General features: G+C 47.7%; 1 protein-coding gene across 1 annotated transcript in view; it reads left to right on the top strand.

Moving 5' to 3' along the window:
* The first annotated feature begins 5,796 nt into the window (after positions 1-5,796).
* The window catches only part of HAS2 (hyaluronan synthase 2), a 42,592-nt gene continuing 22,791 nt past the window's right edge, over positions 5,797-25,597 (top strand). Inside the window, exon 1 of the mRNA XM_083622101.1 lies at positions 5,797-6,426. The gene's annotated coding sequence lies outside the window, so the exon portion shown is untranslated. The remainder of the gene's footprint in view (positions 6,427-25,597) is intronic.

Raw genomic sequence — 25,597 nt, 5'->3', positions numbered from 1 at the left:
TCCTTTCCCTTTGGCACCTTAAGATGGAATCCTCTGCATTGAGCATCTTGAATAGATTAGCTCTTCCGAGCTCATAATCAAATAGGTTAGCATATCAACTCTTCCTAGAGGAGTCAGATAAGGCCAAATGCATAGGAACATTTTCTGACAGATCACATCAGATTATAGTAAACAGGAGAGGACTTTGACAACTTCTATTAGCATAAGCTGGTCATTGGCAACTCAGACAAGAAGTGCCATCTGGCATAATGCAAGGATTCCTCTTTGTGGAAGATAGTACAGTGTGAACTAAGACTTCTCAGTAGAGATTAAATTAACTGGAGCACAACACAGCACAGTTTGAAGTCTGAGGTAGGGATTTACATATGCACCAATGTCTCCCATGAATATTTGCGGGAATCAAAAGTGTCAATTCGTGCATCAGCTTCAGTGCAGAACTGATCAATTAGCTTCACAATCACAGATTTTTTTAAAAAAGCCCTTTCCTTTAAAAGCAGCCAGTTGCCAAAAGCTTGTCAGAATATGACAGTCAATCATGACTTACATCAGTCACTCAATCATATTATAGAAATATGGCAGCATTAATGACGTTATCTGCTGACTTGGTTCAGCAGACAGTTGATTTTGACTTGCATCCCAGTCTCACTTGTTTCAGCCTCACTTGTTCCAACTTGGCCTCACGGCATTGGGCAAGCCCTGGTCTTTCAGCCATCTGTAAAATGGGCACAATAATGCAGAGTAATATAAGTGGCTAAAATCAAGACTGATCAGCAGCAGGAACAAGGTCTGAAATAGGTGACTAACATCCCTACAGTATTATCAACTTAAGCTGCCGGTGAATAACCTGGATTCCCCCCCCCCCCACCTTACAGATTTGTGGAGTCCCTCTCCAGAGGATGCATTTGGGGGCTAGACTCCAGACCAGCCTTCCACAGCCTGGTGCCCTCCAGACTTTGCTGGACTCCAATTCCCATCATCCCTAGCCATGGGCTGCGCTGGATGGAGCTGAGGACAGCTGGACTGCAGCAACATCTGGAAAGTATCAGATTAGGGAAGGCTATTCCAGGAAGGCAAAGCCAACAGGCAGAGGAAGCTATTACAGGGCAGGCTAAAGGCTGAGACAGAAAGTGGGGAAGCGAAGGAGATTTGGTGAGCAGAGTCACCACTAGGCAAATGAGGTCAAAGCCTTAGCTCCTTATATATATATTAGGTCCTCAATTTTGCAGCTCAGGCACAAAGCTCACTTAGCTCTCTCTTCATCTTATCTTCCTTACAGGGGTGGGGTTTGCTTTTGTATTTATAGAAACACTGATATGTCACTCTTCCTTGTGTGTTTGTGGTGTACAACAGTTTTACATGAAGCTGTACACACAACCCCCCCCCCCCCCACACATAAAAAGGTTGAAATCAGAAGCTAGCCAACTATTATTGCTGCCATGAAGGAGAAACAAGGAGAAACAAAAGGGGTTAAGTACTGGACCATCAAGAGTTAAGAGATTGCCAAGTTCCAAATCTAACAGGCCAAATTCTTTCCACAGGTAAATATCAGAGCACCCCCACTTTTAGTTCATCTCTTGAGTAGTTTTTTTTAAAATAAATAAATTTTATAACAGGTTTTGTTTTGTGTGTATATGCCTATGCATTTTAGGAACAGCATTTCCTGACAGATTTTCACATGAAATAATTTTCATCACAGAGGGAAGCGAAATCAATGCGTGTTGGCCACCTTGAGCCTTTGGGAAGAATGATGCTATTCACAATTTTGCTACCCACAAAGCCAGGAGTTCCTTCTTTTAAAAATGCTTATTTAAAAATGAGTGTGCAGAATCGTGTGCCTTGCCTGTTGGTCCCACCATTGTCTTGGCCACACAACCCACTGGAGCCTGTCTTCGTATGCAGGGGAAGTCCCTAACTCACAGAGGGTTTGAGAACCATTGGCTACCTTCACCCGGTTTAGCCAGCCAGTCAAAGCTGTTCCCAGGGTGTGGCTGCTGTCGCATGTTGATAGCTCCTAGGAGCCACAGGTGAGAGCTGAGTGGGGACCAAAGGTGGACAAACTACCCCAGAAGGAGCATGACGTGCCCCCACCAGGGGTACTATTCCTCCCCTAATACCCCTTACACCCCAAGGATGTATTTTGTTGTTGTTTAGTCGTTCAGTCATGTCCAACTCTTCATGACCCCATGGACCAGAGCACGCCAGGCACTCCTGTCTTCCACTGTCTCCCGCAGTTTGGTCAAACTCATGCTGGTAGCTTCGAGAACACTGTCCAACCATCTCGTCCTCTGTCGTCCCCTTCTCCTTGTGCCCTCCATCTTTCCCAACATCAGGGTCTTTTCCAGGGAGTCTTCTTTTCTCATGAGGTGGCCAAAGTATTGGAGCCTCAGCTTCACGATCTGTCCTTCCAGTGAGCACTCAGGGCTGATTTCCTTCAGAATGGAGAGGTTTGATCTTCTTGCAGTCCATGGGACTCTCAAGAGTCTCCTCCAGCACCATAATTCAAAAGCATCAATTCTTCGGCGATCAGCCTTCTTTATGGTCCAGCTCTCACTTCCATACATCACTACTGGGAAAACCATAGCTTTAACTATATGGACCTTTGTCGGCAAGGTGATGTCTCTGCTTTCTTAAAAAGGATGCATTAAAGCCCGGCAAAAAACATTTAAGGAGGGAGTTACATAGGGTTGCCATATGTCCAGAATTTCCTAGACCTACATTGAATACCTCAGTCAGCAGCAATGTCTGGGCAGAAGTCAGAAAATGACGTCCAGGAAAATCCAGACGTACGGCAACCCATGTTAGCTGTGTCGTCTTTGCTGATTTTCCATTAAAATAGCTCGAAAACGTCACTGTTTGAAATATGGCAACCCTTAAGTAGATAAGGGGTGAGAACGGATGTGGCTGGGGAAGATTTGTGGCCTGAGGAGAGTTTTGAGAGCCAGCCAAGAGAGAACTGGAGGGCCAAATTCAGACCCCAGGGCTGAGGTTTGGCAGGCCTGGCCTCGAGACTAGAACCTGCCGTGGCTGCAGAACCTTTATTTGCAGAAAGGCAAAGAAAGAGTTGCATAGAAAGGCATAGGATTTTGCCAGCTTTTGGCTTCTGCTGCCATTGCAGCACCATGGCCAGGTGGTTGGGGAAGGAGGCGTGAATGCCACATGCTGATTTGATTCTTTGGCTGAAAGTTTCCTGCATCCTTCCTCAGGGTTAGCTTCCTCTGGACATCCAGCAGATGTCCAGGAAGCAAACTGCTTGCTCAGGATTCTATCTGAAGCAGATTATGGGGAGTTTGCCCACATACTAATAAGGGGAAATGTCAGGGAAGACAATCCGCATGCCTGTTTAACAGAACCAGATGCTCAATGAATGGGAACTGTCAAGAGAAGCCATTCTGACGTATTACAGCTAGCTGGCGTTTTTCTGCCATTCAACCTCAGGGGAGGCAGATTGATACAAGCTTTTCACTTGGGTCCATGTGCATATATTTGCAAAAAATATTAGAAATCATATGACCTTTGGCTAGACCAGTGGAACCGCAAGGCTTATAATTTTCTAAACAGTGCCACCTGGTGGTGGTCAGTTTTCTTGAAAATCTGTTGCAGGGAAAATGCAGAGCGATCACCCCCCACAAATAATGTTTAATATATATATATATATGAAATAGTACCATGAATTGACAGGAATTTAGTAGTCATTATTTCTGTACACCAGCAGAGTAAAGGGGGGCACTGATTGATCACAGCAGTTCCATTTCTCTCAGCTGACAATATTGATGTAAGCAAGCAGAAGGCAGCAGCAAAATTGGTAACAGGACTGATCTAATTCCCCTTTCATTTCATGTGTATTGGGCACAGTTGTGTAGATGGGCAGGATATAAATATAAGCAATCAGTCATCGTCGTCTGGGGGGGGGGGGATGTTGCAATGTGTAGAGCTCCCTGTTCAGGATTCTACACTCTCCATTTCCTTTCTTATCTTTTTCATCCTGTTCATCCATCTGTGGGTCACAGAGCACGCTGTGTTTTCAATGGGCTGCTTTTTTGGGTTTAGTCCCTTAGGATGTCTCCCCACAAAGGGGGGGGGTGTTGTGTGTGTGGCGCTGTGGGTTAAACCACAGAGCCTAGGACTTGCCGATCAGAAGGTCAGCAGTTCGAATCCCCGCGACGGGGTGCGCTTCCGTTGCTCGGTCCCTGCTCCTGCCAACCTAGCAGTTCAAAAGCACGCCAGTGCAAGTAGATAAATAGGTACTGCTCTGGCAGGAAGGTAAATGGCGTTTCCGTGCGCTGCTCTGCTTTGCCAGAAGCGGCTTAGTCATGCTGGCCACATGACCCAGAAGCTGTACGCCAGCTCCCTCGGCCAATAAAGTGAGATCCGCAACCCCAGGGTCGGTCACGACTGGACCTAATGGTCAGAGGTCCCTTTACCTTTATTAGTATAGAGCAGAGGTTTTCAACCTTTTTGAGTCCGCAGCTCCTTTACCTTACCCCTGGTAAGTAAAGGTAAAGGGACACCTTTAGGTACCTTTACCTTTACCTTTTACATCTCCAGACCTCAGGACTCACCCAAACCTGCCAACACCTGTCATTTGTGTGTGAGTGGTTCTGTTTTGGCACTCACACCCAGGACATGAGAACTAAAGGGGATGATCGATATTGGGAGTGGGCAAACTGTGGTCCTCCAATTGTTGGCGGTCTCCTAGTGTCATCAGCCCCAGCCAGCATGGCCTAAAGGTGAGGGATGATGGGAGCTGGAGTCCAGCAACATCTTGCGTTTCACAGGTTCTCACCTCACCTGAACTAAAGGAAGAAATGGAGAGGTTCTGGTTCAGATCTAGTCGTGCACATTTAGTCATGGATCACACAACTCACGACTAACACGATGGGGGGGGGTGCATTCACCCACTCCTCTCCATCAAAAAGCCAATCAGTGTAATGGGCCTCAAATGAACATGATGGCACTGCCATGTGTCTGCATATCAAGATGTTCCCAACAGCTGCCTGCACAGAAAAGCCCAGTTTTGCACATGGATCTTCCTGGCTGGATTGGGACCAGAGCTTCTGATGCAAAGATGATTTCAAAGACTGTTTCGTCGTTGTCGTCCCCTCCCCCTTCTTCCAGGCTTGCTCTCCAAAGCCAAACTCGTTGGCCGAGGGACCGTGAATGGGTTTATTTCTCCTTTCCAATCGCCTGGAGTCCCTTCCAACCATATCCCTTATTATCTCGCAAAGCTGGGCTGGATCAAGGAAGCAAAGCCAGCTTGTGTAAAGCAATTCCAATGAATTAAGAAATCATCAGAGAAGCAATCCCTCCAGCCCGCTTCCTTAGAAGAGAAGGAGGGGGAAAAATATGAAACCTGGATTTTTTAAAATATATTTTTTTTAAATGCAATGTGCACCAGAAATCATTTACTACCCAAAACATACAATATGATTCCGGGAGGTGAAATGAGTGGCGGAATGGAGGGATTTCAAAAGCCCAAATCCCCTCTCCCCACCCCTTCTAACACGAAGAGGAAATCAGGTGGTAGTAACACATGTGTATTGTATTTCTCTCTCTTTTTGCAATTTCTGTTTGCAATTAATTTAATTGAATTCACTCGAGTTTAAACTGGTCCTGTTGAATGGGCAGTTCTCTCCCTCTTCTCTCTCGCTCTCTCCCCCCCTCCAACTTACAGGAGTTCCCTCCCTCTCTCCCTCCTTCCTCCTCCTCTCCCCCCCCCCACCTTTCCACCCTATTAAAACAACCTCCAAGCCTTCACTGGTTTAAAAAAAAAAAGGAGAAAGAGAGAGAGACCCCCTTAACTTGGAGCAGGCAGAATCTCAGCAGCCAAGGGGAGGCAGGAAAAAGAAGACGGGAGAGAGAGAGAAAGAGGCAAGAGACGTCTGGAAAATATTATCCACCCGCTACTTCCAACTGCTGAGGCTGCTTGCTGCTGCTGCTGCGCCGCCGCCGCCGAGCCTGAGATAGAAGTTCCATTCAGCCCGGACCAAAGAGAGAGAGTGAGACTTTTTTCCCCTCCTTCCCTCTTTTGCCTGTTGATGCTGCGCCGCCTTCAACTTTTCTTAGCAACTTCTGCGGCGGGCGCCTGGACTCTCCACCGCCAGGAACAAGCCCACCGTCTCCATCTCTCTGGAAGCCAGCTTTGAGGGGAAAAATAAGGAAGGGGCAAGGAAATTTGAAAAAAAAAGGCCAGAAACTTGAATTTTTTTAGGGAACTGGGATCCAGGTGGGGGAGAAAAGATCCCCCTTCTGCTCCCTGTTTTCTTCCCCATGGTTTGCAGGCCGTTGGGATCCAGTCCCTCCAAACACCCCCCCGAAAGCGTGAGTTGATCTATTACCTCAATCTGGGGGGAGAGGGCGGCTTCCAGGTCTCCGCACCGCGCCGACGGCCTCTTTGTAGATCTTGGATGAGCAGAGAAGAACTGCAAGGTGAGTGAGGGTTGCTTTTTTTATATACAAATTGGCGATTTTATTTCTGTTTAGGTTTCTTGCAAGAAATCGGGTGGGGGGTGATTTAGGGGTGATTTATATTTAAATAAGAGGCGGAGATTGCTTCCGAGGAGGGGGACAGAGAAATTTGTGGAGCGCCATCGAGGGAACTCTTTGCGCGCTTGTGCCTTTTAAACCGATGGGAACGCAGGTCTCTGCCCCGAGGAACAGCCTAATTTAATTGCCATTGCAGTTGATCACCTGAAGCTTCTTTCAGATAATGGTGTGCATCTCCTTACTGCATCCTGTTTAGGGGAGGCTAAATTTAACACCTAGGCTACCTTGGGCGCGTCTTCAGGGCTCAGGACACGATCCTGCCAAGGTCGACCGCGTTTTAAGGCTGCAATCCTGCACGTACTTACTTGGGAGTAAAGCCCGTTTGGGCCTAAGCAGGGTTAGGTTTTTTTGGGGGGTGCGCTTCTCTTCAACCGGGGGAAAATGGTACTGGGAGGTGTTCACCTTTGGCCGGATCTTGCCCGTTTTCTTTATCCTGGTCTATAAATCGTTTACCAACCCCGACTCCTCCGAGTTCTGCAAATGCATTAAAGATCGAGGATCGAGCGCCAGGGTTTTGCGGCAGAAGAGAACTTACTCGCGAGTAAACCCCATTGGAAGGGGCTTGTGCAGGAGTAAATGCATCTAGGTCTTCCTAGGGTTTGGTCTCTTCTCTCATTTCCGTGATAATTGTGGGAACATCCATAAAATCGATGGAGGGAAATCAGCAAGTCTACTCGCAAGTAACTAGTGGGGGGGCGTGTCTTGTACGCCTAAGTGAAGGAATAGTTTTTCCCTCTCGGCTTGCAAGAAATATATAATCACACGTATGAACACACCTATGTAAGCTATAAAAGATTCTTGGGAAATTTGGAGACATTGGTCTGGTTCCAAAATATCAAAGGAGGGAGTCGTATCCCGGGAGGCGGGTCTGCTTTCCCCTTCTCTCTCTTTTTGGACGGCATACACTGTAGCTATTTAGACACTTGTAAAAACATGAAACGTGACTTTGCCACGCCCTCCCCTCCCTTCCCGGTTTCAAACGGGTGGAAGAGAGTGGAGAAGGAACCGGGGAAGGAGCAGAAGGCGAGAGGGGGAGGGGTGTGGGTGTCAGATTCCCAGTGATTTATTTATTTATTTTTTAAGGACTGGGGGGAGAGGATGTCTCAACAACCTACAAACCGAGCCAGAATCGGCCAATAAATTTGACTGGCGCGAGAAAAGAGCTGCTCCGTAACGCTTCCACCTACGGAACGCGCTGCCACAAGATGGGAGGGTAGCTGGGGTGCGCTCTTGGCTTCTTTCGTTTTTCTTTTTCTAAAAGCCGCATTGATGGGAGCTACAGATCTGTCAAGGCAAAGGCTGTGAAACTAAGGAGCCGTGTTCAAATGCAATCTGAATAGCCAGATGCTGCGGTGGTAGTGAGGAACATCTGGCTATTGACCCCCCCCCCGCCAGCGACCATGGCCAGAGCTGCTGGGAGTTGGGAGTCCAGCAACATCTGGAGAGCCGTCCCCCTCTCCTCTATGGAAGAAACATCTGTCTGCTCGGTGTTAGGAAAGGGGTGTGTCTGGTTTGGTGAACCCTTTTTGCAAGACGTTTCGAAATGCTTCGTGGAGGGGGAGGGAAGCAGAGAAAGGTACCCACCCTGACTCCTCCACCCCACCCTCAAGATCTGCCAGTGCCTCTTTACTCCGGCCTTAAGCCTCGCTGGCTTCAAAGCTCCTTACCCCCAGGTTGTCTATGTGTAGGATCGCTGCCGTTTTACCGGAGAGAGGAGCAATGCAACTCCTCGCCTCCAAGCCTTGCAAGGCTCAATGCTTTGCCACCTTAGGAGGGTTAAGTGCGGCGTGTGGCCGTGGATCGGGGCGAGGGTTTTGTTTTGTTTTTTTCCGAGTGGGCAGGGTTGAGATCCTCTGCCTTGGAGGATGGGGCGCGCCGGCAGGCGAAGGAAAGAAAGGACGTGGCATCGGCTCCGGAGCCGCGCGCGTGCAGGCAGGGACCGATCCGCTCTCCCCCCATCCGTGGGGCAGGACAAAGGGAGCCAAGCTTGGAGGAGGCTGTGCTGGCCCCGGCTTGGCAACCGCCTGCCGGGCTCCAAGATGCCTATCTCCATGCCCTGGATGGAAGCCACCTCATTGTTTCGTTCCCACTGCTTTCCCCCCTTTTTATTGCTCCGGATTCAGCAGCCTTTCTTCCCTCGTGGGAAGGCGCAGCGAGTTTAAAAGCAGGGTCCTTTTGCAAAAGACCCAATGCAAAAGTGTCTGGTTGCAAAAGGCTTCGACAGGGCGCAGCTGGAGCGGTTCAATTATGGGGAGGCGGGGAGAAGAGACCGTGGTTATGGGCCAGAGTCCAGAGAGGCGACCCACACGTGTGCAGCATTCGCCCCCCAGCGCATGAAAACAAGCCCCGGCCTGCCTGAAGCCCCGCGCCCCCTTGCAAAGCCGGGGAGAGGCGTCTGGGGCCCCGGCCGCTTCCTAATCCCCGCCTTCCCTTTTTGCAGAGCGAGCAAAAAAAAGAAGAGCGAGGTCGCTCAGCAAAAAGCCAGGCAGACTTTTATTGCAGGCTGGGAACCCACGTGGCAGCAGGCAAGACCCGAGATGCAGGGAATGCCGACGATGAGGTCACTGTGTGGGAAGGTCCGCCTCCTCCTTTATGACGCGGCGCCGCACCCTCTCCTGATTGGCTCCGGCAATCTGGAAGGGGTTCCCCCGGCCGATCCGTGAGACAAGCACGAGGGAAGTGGGGATTTTTTCTACAGCTGGCGCCTCTGAGAGGGAAGAGAAAAAGGAGACGTTTCAAGGGGATTCTTGGCATAAGGAGCTCCTTTCGACTTCCCAGCCCTGCCTAGAGAGTCGAGGGATGGAACCTGGGATCTTCTGTTCTCCCACGGAGCTCAAACTCCCCACCCCCCCTTATTATTATTTCAGAATAAAAATTTGAGCCACAGCAGATGTGGAAATGGATTGGAAAACAGAAAAGAAATACGTTGTGGGGGACGGGGACTCCTAGAAGTACTTAATTTACAAAATAGAACATCCAGAAAGTATAAAATCAAGTATAAAGGTATTAAATCAACATTTGCGTAAGGATACGTCCCCAAATTATAACTATAAATGAGTCTCTTACATATGTACGTTAAGTATTATAGGATGATTAGGGCTGCCATACATCTGGGATTTCATAGGCGGAATTGACGTCTGGTTTTTCTTGAATTGACGGGGGGAATTTACAAAAGACAGTGCAGGTTTTTGTGTTTCTCCTTCCTAAAGAAAGCTCAACAACTTTGGGTTGTCCTGGTTTTTACTTTTTGAAATATGGCAACCATAAGGATGATACTTTCCTCAACATCCCTTGGTGTTCTTGCTCTTATTTTGAAAAGATAAATTAAAAACTTATTTTGATATTATACTGCACTGAAATGTTTAACTGTTTCTTTGATTGCCCTTGAATCTTCCCTTCATGCTTGCCATGCTCTCTTGCCACACCCTCTGAGATCTGATGGGTTATTATACCATATAACTGCTCTAGAAACATGGGCCTTGAAGGTTAAGCATTTTTTTTTATCCCATTGATTTTGGGCGTTGGGAGGGAGATTTAAAGCAGGTGATTGAGTGCTTCAGATGGTGACTTCATACTAGGGAGCGAGTCCCACGGAGCTCTGTAAACATGCTTAGGCTTGCCTTTCTCTAGCCCCTGCCTTACAAACTGCATTTATTTCCTTAGACTTCAATATGAGTCCATGTGTTCACTTTTCCTAGTACAGTGGTGCCTTGGTTTACAACCATAATCCGTTTTGGACATCCGGTTGTAAACCAAAACAGGTTGTAACCCAAGGCGCGCTTTCGCCAATGGGGCCTCAAAAAAAGGGGGGGTTGTAATTTTTAAAAAATGGGTTGTAATTTTAAGAAAGGGACACGCACTTCTGGGTTTGACGTGGTTGTAATCCAAAACGGTTGCAAACGTGGGTACCACTGTATACAATACACAAGGCTGTGTACAATAAAATCAAAGGAAACAGAGATGAAAAGGAGTCACCCAAGTACAAAACCTATTTCCATAGATGCAGGCTGCAGCTAATAACGTTTTACCTGGGTTAGAAGGCAGTTAGGTTCGCCAACAGAAGTATAAGGATTGTCTTACCATTTTAGTAAACGTGTTTCATGTACAAAAGGAAAATAACCAGGGGCGGGGAAGAGTGACCTCACTCCCAAATAAAAGGATTGTTTCAGATTTTAACCATTTAAAACAGATGTGGGGAATCTGTGGCCCTTCATATGTTGTTGGATTCTAGTTCTCAGTATTGTTAGCCAGCATGCCCAGTGGTCAGAGATGATGGGTGTCAAAGGTGCCAGCTTTTCCTGATGGTTGAGGGGCCTGACCTAAGTCTCAGGGAGCGAGAGGGTGGAGCCAAGTGCCCTCTGGAAATTGAAGAGGCCTGGCCCCGCCCCCTCAAAAAATACATTGGGGTTGGGGCCAAAACTGCCTTGGCCCCTAGGGTCTGCCCCCAATGATGGGAGTTCAACATCTGGAAGGTCACAGATGCCCCACCCTAGATTTGTGGGCTTTGTTTGTATAAACAGAACTCAGGGTTTGAGGTGATGGGAAGGGACCCTCTGTGATGTTAACATATGAGAGAGTGCTGGGGGTGAAATAGTTAAACAGGTTGCCCAGTCAGGACCCAGGGGGGTGGAGTCAGAGGGACTATAAAACCAGTTCTGGGAAGGGCAAAGGGAGAAGTTCGTTGGGAGTTGGGTGGTTGGTTGGAGTGGGAGTGAATTGGGATAGAGTTTGTGGGTAGGTTGAGTTATTGTAGCGAAATAGGCTGAGTCAAGAACAGTTGGGGGCTAGGAAGACAAGCAAATATCTGAGAGGTGGTTTAGTGAGTGAGAGCAGGTAGAGAAAGTTATAGGTCTGGATAGGCACCCCATGAACGTAATTGACTGATACTGTTTATGAAACCACACGCTTGTTACACTGCAATAAATAACAAAAATTTGTTCCAATTTAACCCTGACTAGACTTAGTATTGTCCCAGGTAGGGCCTGGGTGGTGGCAGCGAGAAATAAAGTGGTGGCACAGGGATCAATAGATGGTGAAACGTCTGGGGACCCTGTGTGATCGCCACACCCTCCTTCCATGCACACAATACAGTGGTACCTCTGGTTGCGAACGGGATCCGTTCTGGAGGCCCGTTCGCAACATGAGCAGAATGCAACCCACGTCTGCACAGGTTGCGATTCGCCGCTTCTGTGTGTGACGTCATTTTGCACGTCTGCGCATGCACGAGCAGCAAAACCTGGAAGTAACCCTTTCCGGTACTTCGGGTCACCGCGGGACGCAACCTAAAAATGCTCAACCTGAAGCAAACATAACATGAGGTATGACTGTAATTGCATTCCTTCCTCTTGCCCCAGATTGACCAACAAAGCAAAGGCATTGCGGTTGGTAGCACAGAACAATGGAAACAAATAATTGGCTGTATCAAAAGTCCTTGGTGGTTACATCCAGCACGTGTGCTCTGATCCTTTGAAGAAACCAAGGACCCGAGCACACATACTGGAAGTAAGCTTCATTCAAATCAATGGGATAATGCTGAGCAAAGATGCTTAGGATCAGGGTATTAGAGAGAAATAACTTTCTCAAGGCCACAACAAATCCATAAGTAGATTAGTCTCCAGCCTTGAAGGCCGACTGGACCTCATTGGCTCGGCACCGAATGCTCTTTGAAATAGTGTGTAACTGACAAGCCACATATATTATCCCCAGTGGTTTCTAGTTTCCACACATCTTTAAGTAATAGCTATCAGCTATCAGCTACCACCACCCAGCAGTCTGCACAGGGAACAGGACAATGAGACAGCTTTGAAACTTGAGACTTGGCCTTTTCAGTTCTCTTCCAACCCACTGAAATGAGATGCATCAATTTGCAAGCCAGCGGAGGCTGCAGTCCAACACAGGCATGCAAAGGAATGAGCCTCCTTGAATTCAGTGGGACTTTCTTCTGAGGAAATCTGCACAGGCACAAGCTATCCCTGGGAAGCCTGTTCCACTGAAATAGATGAGTCTCGCTCTGCTGCAAAATCCAGTTAAGTGATTAGAGAACTGAAACTTGAGGCTAGTTTAGCTTCTGATGGTTCAAAATATAATTGCTGCTGATTAATCCAAAGATAACAGTGCTCCTTTTGCTTTGCGCTGTATCAAGACCTGTGTGCTGGGATGGTAAATAAACCCATAATTAAGAAGAACAAGGGACGCGGATGGCGCTGTGGGTTAAACCACAGAGCCTAGGAGTTGCTGATCAGAAGGTCGGCGGTTCGAATCCCTGCGACAGGGTGAGCTCCCGTTGCTCGGTCCCTGCTCCTGCCAACCTAGCAGTTCAAAAGCACGTCAAAGTGCAAGTAGATAAATAGGTACCACTCCAGTGGGAAGGCAAACAGCGTTTCCATGTGCTGCTTTGGTTCGCCAGAAGCGACTTAGTCATGCTGGCCACATGACCTGGAAGCTGTACGCTGGATCCCTCGGCTAATAATGCGAGATAAACGCCGCAACCCCAGAGGCGGTCACGACTGGACCTAATGGTCAAGGGTCCCTTTACCTTTACCTTTAGGGCTGAGATTCATGTTCTCCAGCATATTTTTACAGCAGGAGAAACCAGTGGTGCCTTTACCCTTAGTTGCATTTGTCCTGTGTGACATGATCATGTGACATGAACATATCAGCAGGCTTGAGGAAACCCCAAGGTTTGCAGAAGTATGACAAATCTATAGAAAGGGGAAACTCCAGAAACAGCTCAATGATGAGGACTAAGAGTATATGCACGCTATACCTTCTAACGCATATTTGAAACAATTTCTTTACCTCCAAGAATTCTGGGCAATGTCGTTTGCTGCTCACGTTACACTCCTCACAAACCTGAACAAACTACAGTGCCCAGAATTCTTTGAGGGAAAGAATGTGCCTTGAAGGTGCTTTGAAGGTACATTGGTACCTCAGGTTAAGAACTTAATTTGTTCTGGAGGTCCATTCTTAACCTGAAACTGTTCTTAACCTGAGGCGCCACGTTAGCTAATGGGGACTCCCGCTGCTGCTGCACCGCCGCACGATTTCTGTTCTCATCCTGAAGCAAAGTTCTTAACCCGAAGTATTATATCTGGGTTAGCGTAGTCTCTAACCTGAAGCGTCTGTAACCCGAGGTACCACTGTGAAATATACTCTGAGTCAAGAGTGGATTTCATGCTCTTTATTCAGCTCATAGTGGTGAGGAGGAATGGAAGTTCCCCCAGAATGTCTGCTTTATATACATTATTTACACAATGGGCCCCATGTGATTGGCTAATTCTGGGGTTCTCCTGTAGGCCAATCAGGTTGCGGATTCACTTCCGCCTGGAGCTGGATTGGGTGGCTCCTGTGGACCAATCAGACTGCTGCATTCTGGGTCCTATTGTTCTAGGACCAATCAGACTGCTGCATTTTGGATCCTATTCAACTCAGTACATAACACACTGTATACTGTCTGTACACAAATGTGCTCAGAATGCTGGCTAACTTGAGAGGCATTGAACAGAAAACTTGTAGGGGGGAGGAATGTAAACAGAGTAGCTAGAATCCTGAGCAGGCGCATAATGCAATGTGTTGCAGGTCTCTCCTGTAGACCACTGTTCATGGGGCAAAGTTGTATTAATATTTGTTAACGTTCCAGCCATTCACACAGTTTGCGATTCTGCAATGTGTACATTTAGCCACCTCTGCATAACTAGTTGCCAGAGGTGTTTGTTTATTTTGCTAATTATATAGGGGGTTAGGTTCACCTTTAGCCAGTCCAGTACTGCAGAGACTATTTCTTAGTATGTCTTTTCATGCAGGGCTCGTGTACATGCACACATCACTCTGTGACAGGAATGTGCAAAATAGCTACTGCATGATCTAGCATGGAGAATGGTTTGAAAGATTGCCAGATAAAACCTCGCTTTGGTCACAGGACAGGCTAACTAGGTGGCCTTAAGGCAAATCCTCACCTCTTGCCTGGTTTTATTACGGATTAGTCAATGGCTACTAGTCCTGTTGGCTATGCATTACTTTTAAGTGCAGGAGGCAGTAAACCGCTGAATGTGAGTTGCTGGAAATCACAAGTTGGGTGAGTGGGCACTCTTGTGTCCTGCTTGTGGCCTTACTATGTCTGGGCATACTTGGCTATTTTAAGAGCAGGATGCTAGACAAGAACGGGGTTTGGGTCTGATCCACCAGGGCTTTGGGTCTGATCCACCTCTTTGTTCTTTTTGGCCACCACTCACCCCAGCAATATGGCAACATTAGCACTTGCCCTCCCTTACTGAGCCCGCTAGCAACTGCTGGGATAATAAATAGGATGTGCTTTGAACACCCGCATATGCAATCCTATGCACACTTACATGGGAATAAACAGCTTTGGATAAAGTGCAGTTTATGTGCATGCATAGGATTGCACAATATGAATGCAAAGTATTATTCTCACTTACCAAACACCCAACACTTTCACTTCCAGCACAATATTGTTCAATGGAGGATATTCACATGCTTAGTTATGTGAGTCACTGGGTACTTCCAGCCTCACAAAAGCCTTCCTTTTTCTCAGTATAGTATCCATCCCTCCCCCTCATTTATTACTAAGAAGTCAACATTCCTTCCCAAAATGTTGGCATCCCCATACTTTCCTCATTGCCATCCTTCAAATGATACTTTGCACCATCTTTCTTTCTTTCTTTCTTTCTTTCTTTCTTTCTTTCTTTCTTTCTTTCTTTCTTTCTTTCTTTCTTTTTCTCCAGAAATCAAAATACAATGCAGCCTGAAACAGGATGACATTACAGTGGATGCTTGGGTTGCAAACAAGATCCATGCGGGATGCACGTTCGCAACCCACAGCGGCACATCTGCACACACGCAGGTTGCGATTTGGCGCTTCTGCGCATGCACAAAGCGTGATGTTAGCGCTTCTGCGCATGCGCGACCGCCGAAACCCGGAAGTAACCGGTTCCGGTACTTCCGGGTTTCGGCGGGTCCGTAACCCCCCCAAAAAACGCAACCTGAAGCGTCTGTAACCTGAGGTATGACTGTATTGTCCCACTGGGTGCAGAGGTGTGCAGTCAGTCCTGGTTGGCGATCCTGCTTTCTAGTGCCAACCCACCTTGGCATTTATTCATTTCTCCAATTTAATACCTCTCTTTTCCTCCCATGAGCTCGAAACTCTGCTCCACCTCCCACTTTATCCTTGCAACAACCCTTCGAGGTAGATCAGGCTGAGAGACTGTGACTGACTCAAGGTCACCCAGTGGACTTCATGCCTGAGTGGGGATTGATACCTTGGTCTCTCAGGTCATAGCATCAACTCTGTGCCTCCAGATGACAAAGACACCCACCCAGCCTCAGTGATGTGGTTCAAAGGAAAGCAGAGCAATACGTTTGGCACCAGCTGGGCTGCTGGATTTGCCAGAAGGAAACCTACAAGACTCCATCCAACCACCTTAGGGACTCCACTCTGTATTTGGGTGGGCCTTGCTCCTTGGCCTTTTCATTTTCTCTCAAAGATGTCCCTTGTGTGGTAGTATTCCTACCCCATCCAACTAGCAAGGGGGGGGCTTGTCTGTTTCACAATTAAAACACCCCCTTTATAAAGTGGCGTGGGGACCAACACTGCAGAACAAGCCCCCATCCTCCTCTCTTCTGCCACAAAAATACAGTCGTACCTCGGGTTAAGAACTTAATTCGTTCTGGAGCTCTGTTCTTAACCTGAAACTGTTCTTAACCTGAGGTACCACTTTAGCTAATGGGGCCTCCTGCTGACGCCACACAATTTCTGTTCTCATCCTGAAGCAAAGCTCTTAACTGAAGCACTATTTCTGGGTTAGCAGAGTCTGTAACCTGAAGCGCCTGTAACCCGAGGTACCACTGTATTGCTCTCTTTTTTCCTTAAGTCACCTGGAGTCATTACCACTGGGATGCCAACTTGGAGCCAACTCTTAGGGGCCAAGGTCCCTTTGGCACCCTCAATAAAATATTGGGGGGGGGGCACGCACACCTAAAGTTGATCAGAATTGCCATTCAAATGGTGTGTTTGTGCCATGTCTACTGACTTGATTATGCGGGCCAGAACTTACCTGGGCCCCTCCAATATTTTATTCCAAGTTGGCATCCTTGGGTGCCAGTTTTATACTCCCAATCACTAATCCAGATTAGTTAGAACCCTTATTTTGACTATCTGCACTCTTTGGAAGTGGGGAGAGACCTTCATTTTAACGAAGCATAGGTAAAGGTAAAGGGACCCCTGACAGTTAGGTCCAGTCGCGGACAACTCTGGGGTTGCGGTGCTCATCTCACTTTACTGGCCGAGGGAGCCAGTGTACAGCTTCCGGGTCCTATGGGCAGCATGACTAAGCTGCTTCTGGCGAACCAGAGCAGCACATGGAAATGCCGTTTACCTTTCCACCAGAGTGGTACCTATTTATCTACTTGCACTTGATGTGCTTTCGAACTGCTAGGTTGGCAGGAGCAGGGACCGAGCAACGGGAGCTCACCCCATCGCGGAGATTCGAACCACTGACCTATGGCTATGTGGCCCTAGGCTATGTGGTTTAGACCACAGCGCCACCCGCGTCCCTTAACGAAGCATGCCTTCAGCTAAAAGGTGTAAGACTTGAGAGCAATGGCGTAGGCAAACTGACAGTTCAGAATAGGGCCCCATGCCTTTTAATTCAATGCTACTCTGAGACCCCATATTGGGGTCTCTGAGAATGTACAGCTGGTTTCATGTTTATAATGGCCTGATTTTTTTATTATTATTTCTTTTTTCATTATTGAAAGCTGGGCTCTCTCCTGTTCTTTAATTTGCACTTAAAACAGAGACCTGACGTCGGCTCTGTCTGATCCCTGCAGCGAAGATCAATGACATGTAAAAAATCTGGAAATGATAAATGAGCGGGAGACTAAGGCAACTGGGCCGCAGAGCAGTAAAGCCGTACAGATGTAACATAACTGTTCAGTTTCCCCTTCCATTGGCTCTTAAAACTGGAAGGGGAAAGAATGCTGACAGCTATTTTATGTTCATAATGAATGAACGCTGGGAATCATTTGTACTTCAAAGATGGATTTGCTTCTGCTGCTGCCAAAATTAAGTCTCAGCCAGCTTCCCAGAAATGGGGGTGCCAATCGGCTAATGTAGCAATCGGCTAATGTTATAATTTACAGGTGCCTGCGTACGGTTCGAATGTAAATACAGTAAGTGTGAATGTAGAGATGACCACCCTCTGAAACTCCTTCTACAGCTTTTCAGAAGCTGAAGGATGCAGCAGATCTCTGGTTCATCTGACTGGTTCCTGGCACAACAGAGAATCATGTCTTGAATTTGAGGGGGCTGTTCCTGGAAAAGAGGCAGTCTGAGAGGAGAATAAATCAAGTCATGTGAGGGAGAACTTTAGGATGAGGTGGAGAAGCATATAATTGGGTAGAAGAATAAAGATAATCGGTAAAGGTAAAGGACCCCTGGGTGATTAAATCCAGTCAAAGGAGACTATGGGGTTGTGGCTCTCATGGCCGAGGGAACCGGTGTTTGTCCACAGACAGCTTTCCGGGTCATGTGGCCAGCATGACTAAACCACTTCTGGGACAATGGAACACCGTGGTGGAAACCAGAGTACACAGAAACACCATCTACCTTCCTGCCACAGTGGTACCTATTTATCTACTTGCACTGGTGTGCTTTCGGACTGCTAGGTTGGCAGCAGTTGGGACAGAGCAACAGGAGCTCAGCCCATCACATGGATTCGAATTCCTGACCTTCCAATCAGCAAGCCCAAGAGACTCAGTGGTTTAAGTCATGTGACGTATTTATGCTGTTCCTGGTCTTGAAACTTTACTCATTTACATAAAATCATTTAGTCCTTCGTGTATTCATCTAGTCAAAGCCCGGGCAATGCAGGGAATCCAGTACTATAGGAGAGGCATTTGCGGACTGTGGTCCATTCCAGCTCATTGTCTAAGTGGGTTGAGAGTAACAGGTGTCAACCTGATATTCCTTTTCTAGCAAGTGCCAATCTCCCGTATCTGTTCCAGGGCTTTGCCACTTGTTCCCCAACCCCTGGCCAGCTTGCAGTCATTTTGAGATCACTTCTGAAAGCTCCTCAATTTGAAATTAGAACCGAAAAAAGCAAAAAAACCAAGCCTTTAGTAATTATTATTATTATTATTTCCCCCTTGAACTGGAACGGAGCAGAACCTGAGCCATTGTTTGACAGTCATTATTTGAACCTGAACCGGAACTAGAGTCCTTAGGTTTCCAGTTTGTTTGGGGGGTTACAGCCTGTATTGGCTAGACGAGTGAGCGAGGAATTCTCCAGTTGTGGCTGTCTTTGACCTCAAGTGGGATTTCCTGGCTATTTGGAATTGTTCCAGCCACCAAGTCTTTCCTTTTGCAGGCTTATCAAATTTGTAACGAGCAGATTGGTGACTGGAACGGTGCCAAGCAGCAGCCGCAGCAGCAGGATTGGCTGCCACAATCCGGTCCCGATTTTTAACTATCAGATCCTGGGCATCAGATAGCAAAGGCCCCAGTTTCAAAGGCCTGTATCAAATGTCCGTGTTTCGCTATGACTGCAGTCCTGCCCAAGGCTACATTGCTGGAAACCCGTTGGCTTCAGCTGTGTTCAGGATTCTGGGCAAAGCAACTCAAGATTTCAGTCTTAATAGTGGGACAGATCAGGAAAATGCTTGGGGGTATCAATTTAGCTTGTGTGCTGATGGATTGCATTGTGGCAAGTGACAGAGCTTTTGCATGTGGAAGGTCCCCAGCATCTCCAGGTATAGGTGAGAGAGTGGTCACCTCAGCCCATGAAGGTAGCTAGTAGTAGAAGAAGAAGAAGAGGAGTTTGGATTTGATATCCCACTTTATCACTACCCTAAGGAGTCTCAAAGTGGCCAATAATCTCCTTTTCCCTTCCTCCCTCACAACAAACACTCTGTGAGGTGAGTGTGGCTGAGAGACTTCAGAGAAGTGTGACTAGCCCAAGGTCACCCAGCAGCCGCATGTGGAGGAGCGGAGACGCGAACCCCGGTTCACCAGATTACGAGACTACTGCTCTTAACCACTACACCACAAGACCCGGGTTCAAACCTCAGCATCTCCAAAGTAATGGTCTGAAATCTTGGAGGGCCGCTGCCAGTCAGTGTAGATAATTACAAAGGGAGAAGAGGCTGGGGGTTTGTCTCCAGTGGAGGCCTACCCCGCCCCCAGCATCTGCTGCCTGAGGTGGGCACCTCATCTTGCCTACTCCCCACAAGCCAGTTCCTATGTCCTTCTGAACACCTTCCATTTGGTTGGAATGAAATTAAATGCAGAAAAACGAATCGTATAATTTTTTTTAGAGTTGGAAGGGAATTGAACCTGCAGCCTTGGCATTATCAGCGCCACAGTCTTACCAGCTGAGCTATCCAGGCATCATGCTTTCAACATGTATTTTGTATAAATGAATTCTGTGTGCCAGGTTGGGGGTGCGTGGGGAGGGAGGGCATAGGTGCCAACTTTCAGATTCGAAAATAAGGGATCAGCAACCTCACCTGTCCCGGGGACAGTCTACGGGATATCTAACAATCCGGGATAGCAGCGGGAAACGGCACTGGAATAAGGGAATTTCCCGTCCCGCAAAAAAGGAAAGGTTGACAGCTATGAGGGAAGGAGGGAGGGAGAACAAGAGAGAAAGAATGAGTGAGATACAGAGATTACTTTAAGTCCTACAGGATGCTTAACTGTAAAGCTACCGCAAGCAGCAGGGATCTCTTAATTGTCACATTGCTGCAAAGTCTACAGTCTTTGGCTAAACTCTCATATCAAGCTACCGAAGTCAAAGAATTTCCCACAGATTTTTGCTGTGCTTTTAAGTATGTGGCAAATCTCCCACTGAGTTCAAGGCAGCCCAAATTACATCTGTCAGGTTGTTTTGATTCATTTGAAACTATGGGCTTAATCAGCTACACCCAGGGCCTTTTTTCACATGACCATTTGGCTCAAGCTAATAACTCTTTTAACTTACACAGATTTTGCATGCCCCCTGCTTCTCCACCAGTAGTGCTTATCCATATGTATCACAGTGAGGAGAAGCCACAGTGGCAGCTTCTGGGGAGATCTTGCGAGAGTGCTGTGATATCTTGTGAGAGCTCTGTAAGATCTTGATCTCTCTCCAGAAGCCATTGCCACACAACCCTGGCAAGGAAGGCCAGAGGGGGGCAGTGGCGGGGGGTGGCACCTTTCCATTTTGCCTCGGGTGGCAAAACAGGATGGGCCACCCCTGGCATACATGTCACCAAGTTGAGCATAGCTGCTATGCTAGATTTCCAGCAGAGAGTCACTGTTGCTAACCGGGAGGGGGGAAGGCTGTGGGGATGTTGGCATGGTGCAAACGCACTGGCAGAGCACCTCTCCATCCTGGGAAACCCCAGTCAGATGTGGATTTAGGGCAGCACAACCGGTGTCCCCACACTGGGCACTGAGCCAAGGGGGTTGCTGCAACTATGACGTAGTGCATGTGCATAATGGAAGGTGTGAAGTGGGACACACCCAATTTTGGCCTTGCCCAGGGTGCCACTGAAATTTGAAAGGCCAAAGTCTCCCTCTGCTCCAGGGGCCCACCCTCTGGGAAGCTGGTGCAGCAGCTCTGCCCAACCTCACAAGCCATTTCTGAGCAAACCCTATTGTGCAGGGACCTGTGGACAGATGTTGTTAGATTGCAGTTCCCAACATCCCTGCCCTTTGGCTGTGGTGGTTGTCACTGATGGAGGTTGGAGGGCCACAAGTTCCCCAGCTATGGTCTATTGAGTTCAACTGGGTTTATTTTCAGGTAATAACAATAATAAATTTTATTTATACCCCGCCTTTCCCGGCCAGAGCCAGGCTCAGAGCAGCTAACACCAATAAAATCACAGTAAAAACATAATAAGGGAAAAAGAAAAAGAGGGGAAAAAATTAAAATACAGGTTAAAATGCAATTTAAAATACAGCCTCATTTTAAAAGTAGCCAATAAATCAAGACCATAAGGAGAGGGAAACATGAGGGTCAGACTGAGTCCAAACCAAAGGCCAGGAGGAACAGCTCTGTCTTGCAGGCCCTGCAGAAAGATGTCAAGTCCTGCAGGGCCCTAGTCTCTTGTGATAGAACGTTCCACCAAGTCGGGGCCAGTACTGAAAAGGCCCTGGCCCTAGTTGACACCAATGTAACCACCTTGCGACTTGGGACCTCCAAAATGTTGTCATTTGTGGACTTTAAGGACCTCCGCAGGGCATATCAGGAGAGGACTTCAGGCTTCACCTTCCTCTCCCTGTGGCTTCTCTGTTGATCTGGAACCTCCTTATGATGCTTTCTGGTAGCTCTTATTTTGTCTGCTGCTTATACAGAATCTGCTAAGGATTGTCATGTGTTTGGTTAGGAGCCTTTGGGGGCTCTTGTTCTGTGATGTTTTATTTTGTCTGATTATGCTGCAAACTGCTCTAGGATCTTACAGGATGACTTGGATGATGATGCACAGGACTGGTTGAATTGGGTTCTGATAGCTGTGATTCCTGCATTGCAGGGTGTTTGGCTAAATGACCCCTGGGGTCCCATCCAACTCCACAATTCTATGATCCTAACGTAGTCACGGTCTTCTTAGTCAAGTAGTTGTTTCAATATGCCCAAATTCTTAATGGATTGAGTTTGGTTGGGGGTGGTTGGTGATTCTGGTTTTTGTAGATGGTTGCAGCATCAAGCAGTGTGTCAATGAATCACCACAGATACAGAACATCACAAGACAGATTGTCCATCACCCCTTTATCCAATGCATAATGGCAGGGGTGGAGCAAGGTGGGGGTGGTGTGCACTGGGTGTCAACTCTGAGGGGGGTGACATTTGGCGCACCGTCTGCCCACGACTCCTGCCTACCCCTACTCTAGCAGCCTTCCCTCCTTGTTTTGACAGCCTCACACTCCCTGGCTGCTGGCGGAGGCATGGAGGGAGAGAACAGGAAGGAGGCAGGGGAGCAAAGAAGTTGAGGGTGGAGGGAAGGAGAGAAGCAATAATAATAATAATTTATACCCCGCCCATCTGGCTGGGCTGCCCCAGCCACTCTGGGCAGCTTCTAACCAAATATTAAAATACAGTAATACATCAAACATTAAGAGCTTCCCTAAACAGGGCTGCCTTCAGATGTCTTCTATAAGTTTGGTAGTTATTGTTCTCTTTGACATCTAGTGGGAGGGCATTCTACAGGGCGGGCGCCACTACCGACAAAGCCTTCTGCCTGGTTCCCTGTAACTTGGCTTCTCACAGTGAGGGAACGGCCAGAAGGCCCTCGGCGCTGGACCTCAGTGTCCGGGTAGAATGATGGAGGTGGAGACGCTCCTTCAGATATACTGGACCGAGGCCATTTAGGGCTTTAAAGGTTAGCACCAACACTTTGAATTGTGCTCGGAAACGTACTGGGAGCCAATGTAGGTCTTTCAAGACCGGTGTTATGCGGTCTCAGCAGCCACTCCCAGTCACCAGTCTAGCTGCCGCATTCTGGATTAGTTGTAGTTTCTGGGTCACCTTCAAAGGTAGTCCCACATAGAGCGCATTGCAGTAGTCCAAGTGGGAGATAACCAGAGCATGCACCACTCTGGCGAGGCAGTCCGTGGGCAGGTAGGGTCTCAGTCTGCATACCAGATGGAGCAGGTAAGCAGCTGCCCTGGACACAGAATTAACCTGCGCCTCCATGGACAGCTGTGAGTCCAAAATGACTGGTCCTTCAGGGACACAGTTACCTCATTCAAGACCAGGTAGTCCTCCACACCTGCCCGCCTCCTGTCCCCCCAAAACAGTACTTCTGTCTTGTCAGGAGTCAACCTCCTGACAAGAAGCAAAAGGTCCCTCAACTCAGGACCCAAACCCTGGAACCACAGAAAGCTCAACAACTTTGGCCAACCCTCCCCTAAAGAAAGCTCAACAACTCCTTGCAATGATAATGGGTAGATCACAGCCAGTCTTTTTATGTTGTGAGTAGATGGCAGTCTCTTGGGAGTCCAACCAGATTTCAACTAGAGTCCAAAGAAATTTTCCACACCGGGTACCACCTGACCTTGCTATGCCACTGCATAATGGTTTTCAATGGAGCCAGTTCACACGTCCAGCTGCTCAGTCATCTGGCACTGAGAAACCAAGTGATGGACACAGACGTGTAAGAAACAGAACAGCCTTGAAACTTCAAACAGCTGGCGACACATTTTAGGGTGTGACTCTGTAGATCCTGCCAGACCAAGGGTTTAGATCTTTTAAGAATGCGTCTCCATTACAGAATCTGGAATAAGCTTTCTCTCTCTGAAGCTGTACATGAAAGCTTACTGCCTTCTTTAAACCTCCCCCACTCTTAACTTTAAAATCTCTAAAAAGGGTTCCTTTCTCTTTAACTCCTGTCCTTGTGATCTGCTAGAAGTGATTGTATACGTCCTTTTCTAAGTTATAAAAGGGTGTAGCCCCCATCCTCGCCTCCCCCATGCCATAAAGCCCTGTAAGACAGAAATGTAAACAGTTGATGAGTGTTGTATGGCTATAGTTAAGTAGAAAATCTTTTTTCCCAGCCTTTCAAAGGGATGGTCCTCAAGCATATAATGATGTCAGAGGGTGTAGTTCCAAATCAGATGTGGCCAACAGATGGTGTGCTGAATATTATCAGCATGCACACAGAAAATGGTGAATGTAAGGAAAATGTGAATAATGGGGAAAGGGGCAGAAATATGGGTCTGGGTCTGGTTATACTGCCAGAGTCTTAGGTTTAGGAATACATTTCAGTTGAAAAAGTCTAACCATGTGACACATAAATGTTTTCCTAGCTAAGGCAGCAACCCTAAACTCTGCATTAGAGAGGTAAAGGTAAAGGACCTCTGGACGGTTAAGTCCAGTCTAAGGCGACTATGGGGTTGTGGCACTCATGGCTAAGGGAGCCGGCGTTTGTCCACAGACAGCTTTCCAGATCATGCAGCCAGCATGACTAAACCGCTTCTGGTGCAATGGGACACTGTGACGGAAACCAGAGCACACTGAAATGCTGTTTACCTTCCCGTCGCAGCAGTACCTATTTATCTACTTGCACTGGCGTGCTTTCGAACTGCTAAGTTGGCAGAAGCTGGGACAGAGCAATAGACAGAGGTCACCCCGTCACACGGATTCGAACTGCTGACCTTCCGGTCGGCAAGCCCAAGAGGCTCAGTGGTTTAGACCACAGTGCCACCCGCATCTCTCTGAAGAGAGGAAGTCCCACTGAACTTGGTGGAACTCTCGTTCTGATAAAACGCGTAAGATTATTCACATTACATGTGCCCTTCAGAATTCATTGAAATTCTCCATTAGGGCTCCTCCATTATCCACCAGTCCTTCTTGCTTGACTTCTTACTTGTAACCAGTCCAGAGGGTGACACTGACTTTCAGCCTCCTCCTTAGTCTCAAGTATTGGAAGATTTGGGACAGACAAAATAATAATAATAATAAAATTTTATTTATATCCCACGCTTCCCAGCCAAAGCCAGGCTCAGAGCGGCTAACAACAGTAAAAATAATACAGTTTACATAAAATCACAATCGATTAATCGAAATACATTCTAAAAACAATTCGGAGTCAAATTAATGGCAACCATTGGGCTGGAGTTCTATGAGGATTACCAAAGGAGGGGGTCAGATTGTGCCTTGGCCAAAGGCTTGGTGGAATAGCTCTGTCTTGCAGGCCCTGCAGAAAGATGTCAAGTCCCGCAGGGCCCTAGTCTCTTGTGACAGAGCATTCCACCAGATTGGGGCCACAGCCGAAAAAGCCCTGGCTCTGGTCGAGGCCAGCCTAACCTCCCTGTAGCCCGGGATCTCCAAGATGCTTTTATTTGAAGACCGTAAGGTCCTCCATGGGACTTATCAGGAGAGGCGGTCCCGTAGGTACGAGGGTCCTAGGCAGTGCATAGTTAAATTGTGGAACTCCCACAGGAGGCAGTGACTGCTTTAAAAACACATTAGACAAATTCCTTCAGGAGAAGCCTATTCATGGCTATTAGCCATGATGGCTATTCTCTGCTTCCACAGCTGAAGGCAGCAACGCTTCTGAA

Source organism: Podarcis filfolensis (assembly GCF_964270895.1).
Source record: "Podarcis filfolensis genome assembly, chromosome: 7".
Classification (NCBI taxonomy): domain Eukaryota; kingdom Metazoa; phylum Chordata; class Lepidosauria; order Squamata; family Lacertidae; genus Podarcis; species Podarcis filfolensis.
The sequence above is the reverse complement of the archived record's forward strand: the minus strand, read 5'-3'. Positions and strand labels throughout refer to the sequence as shown.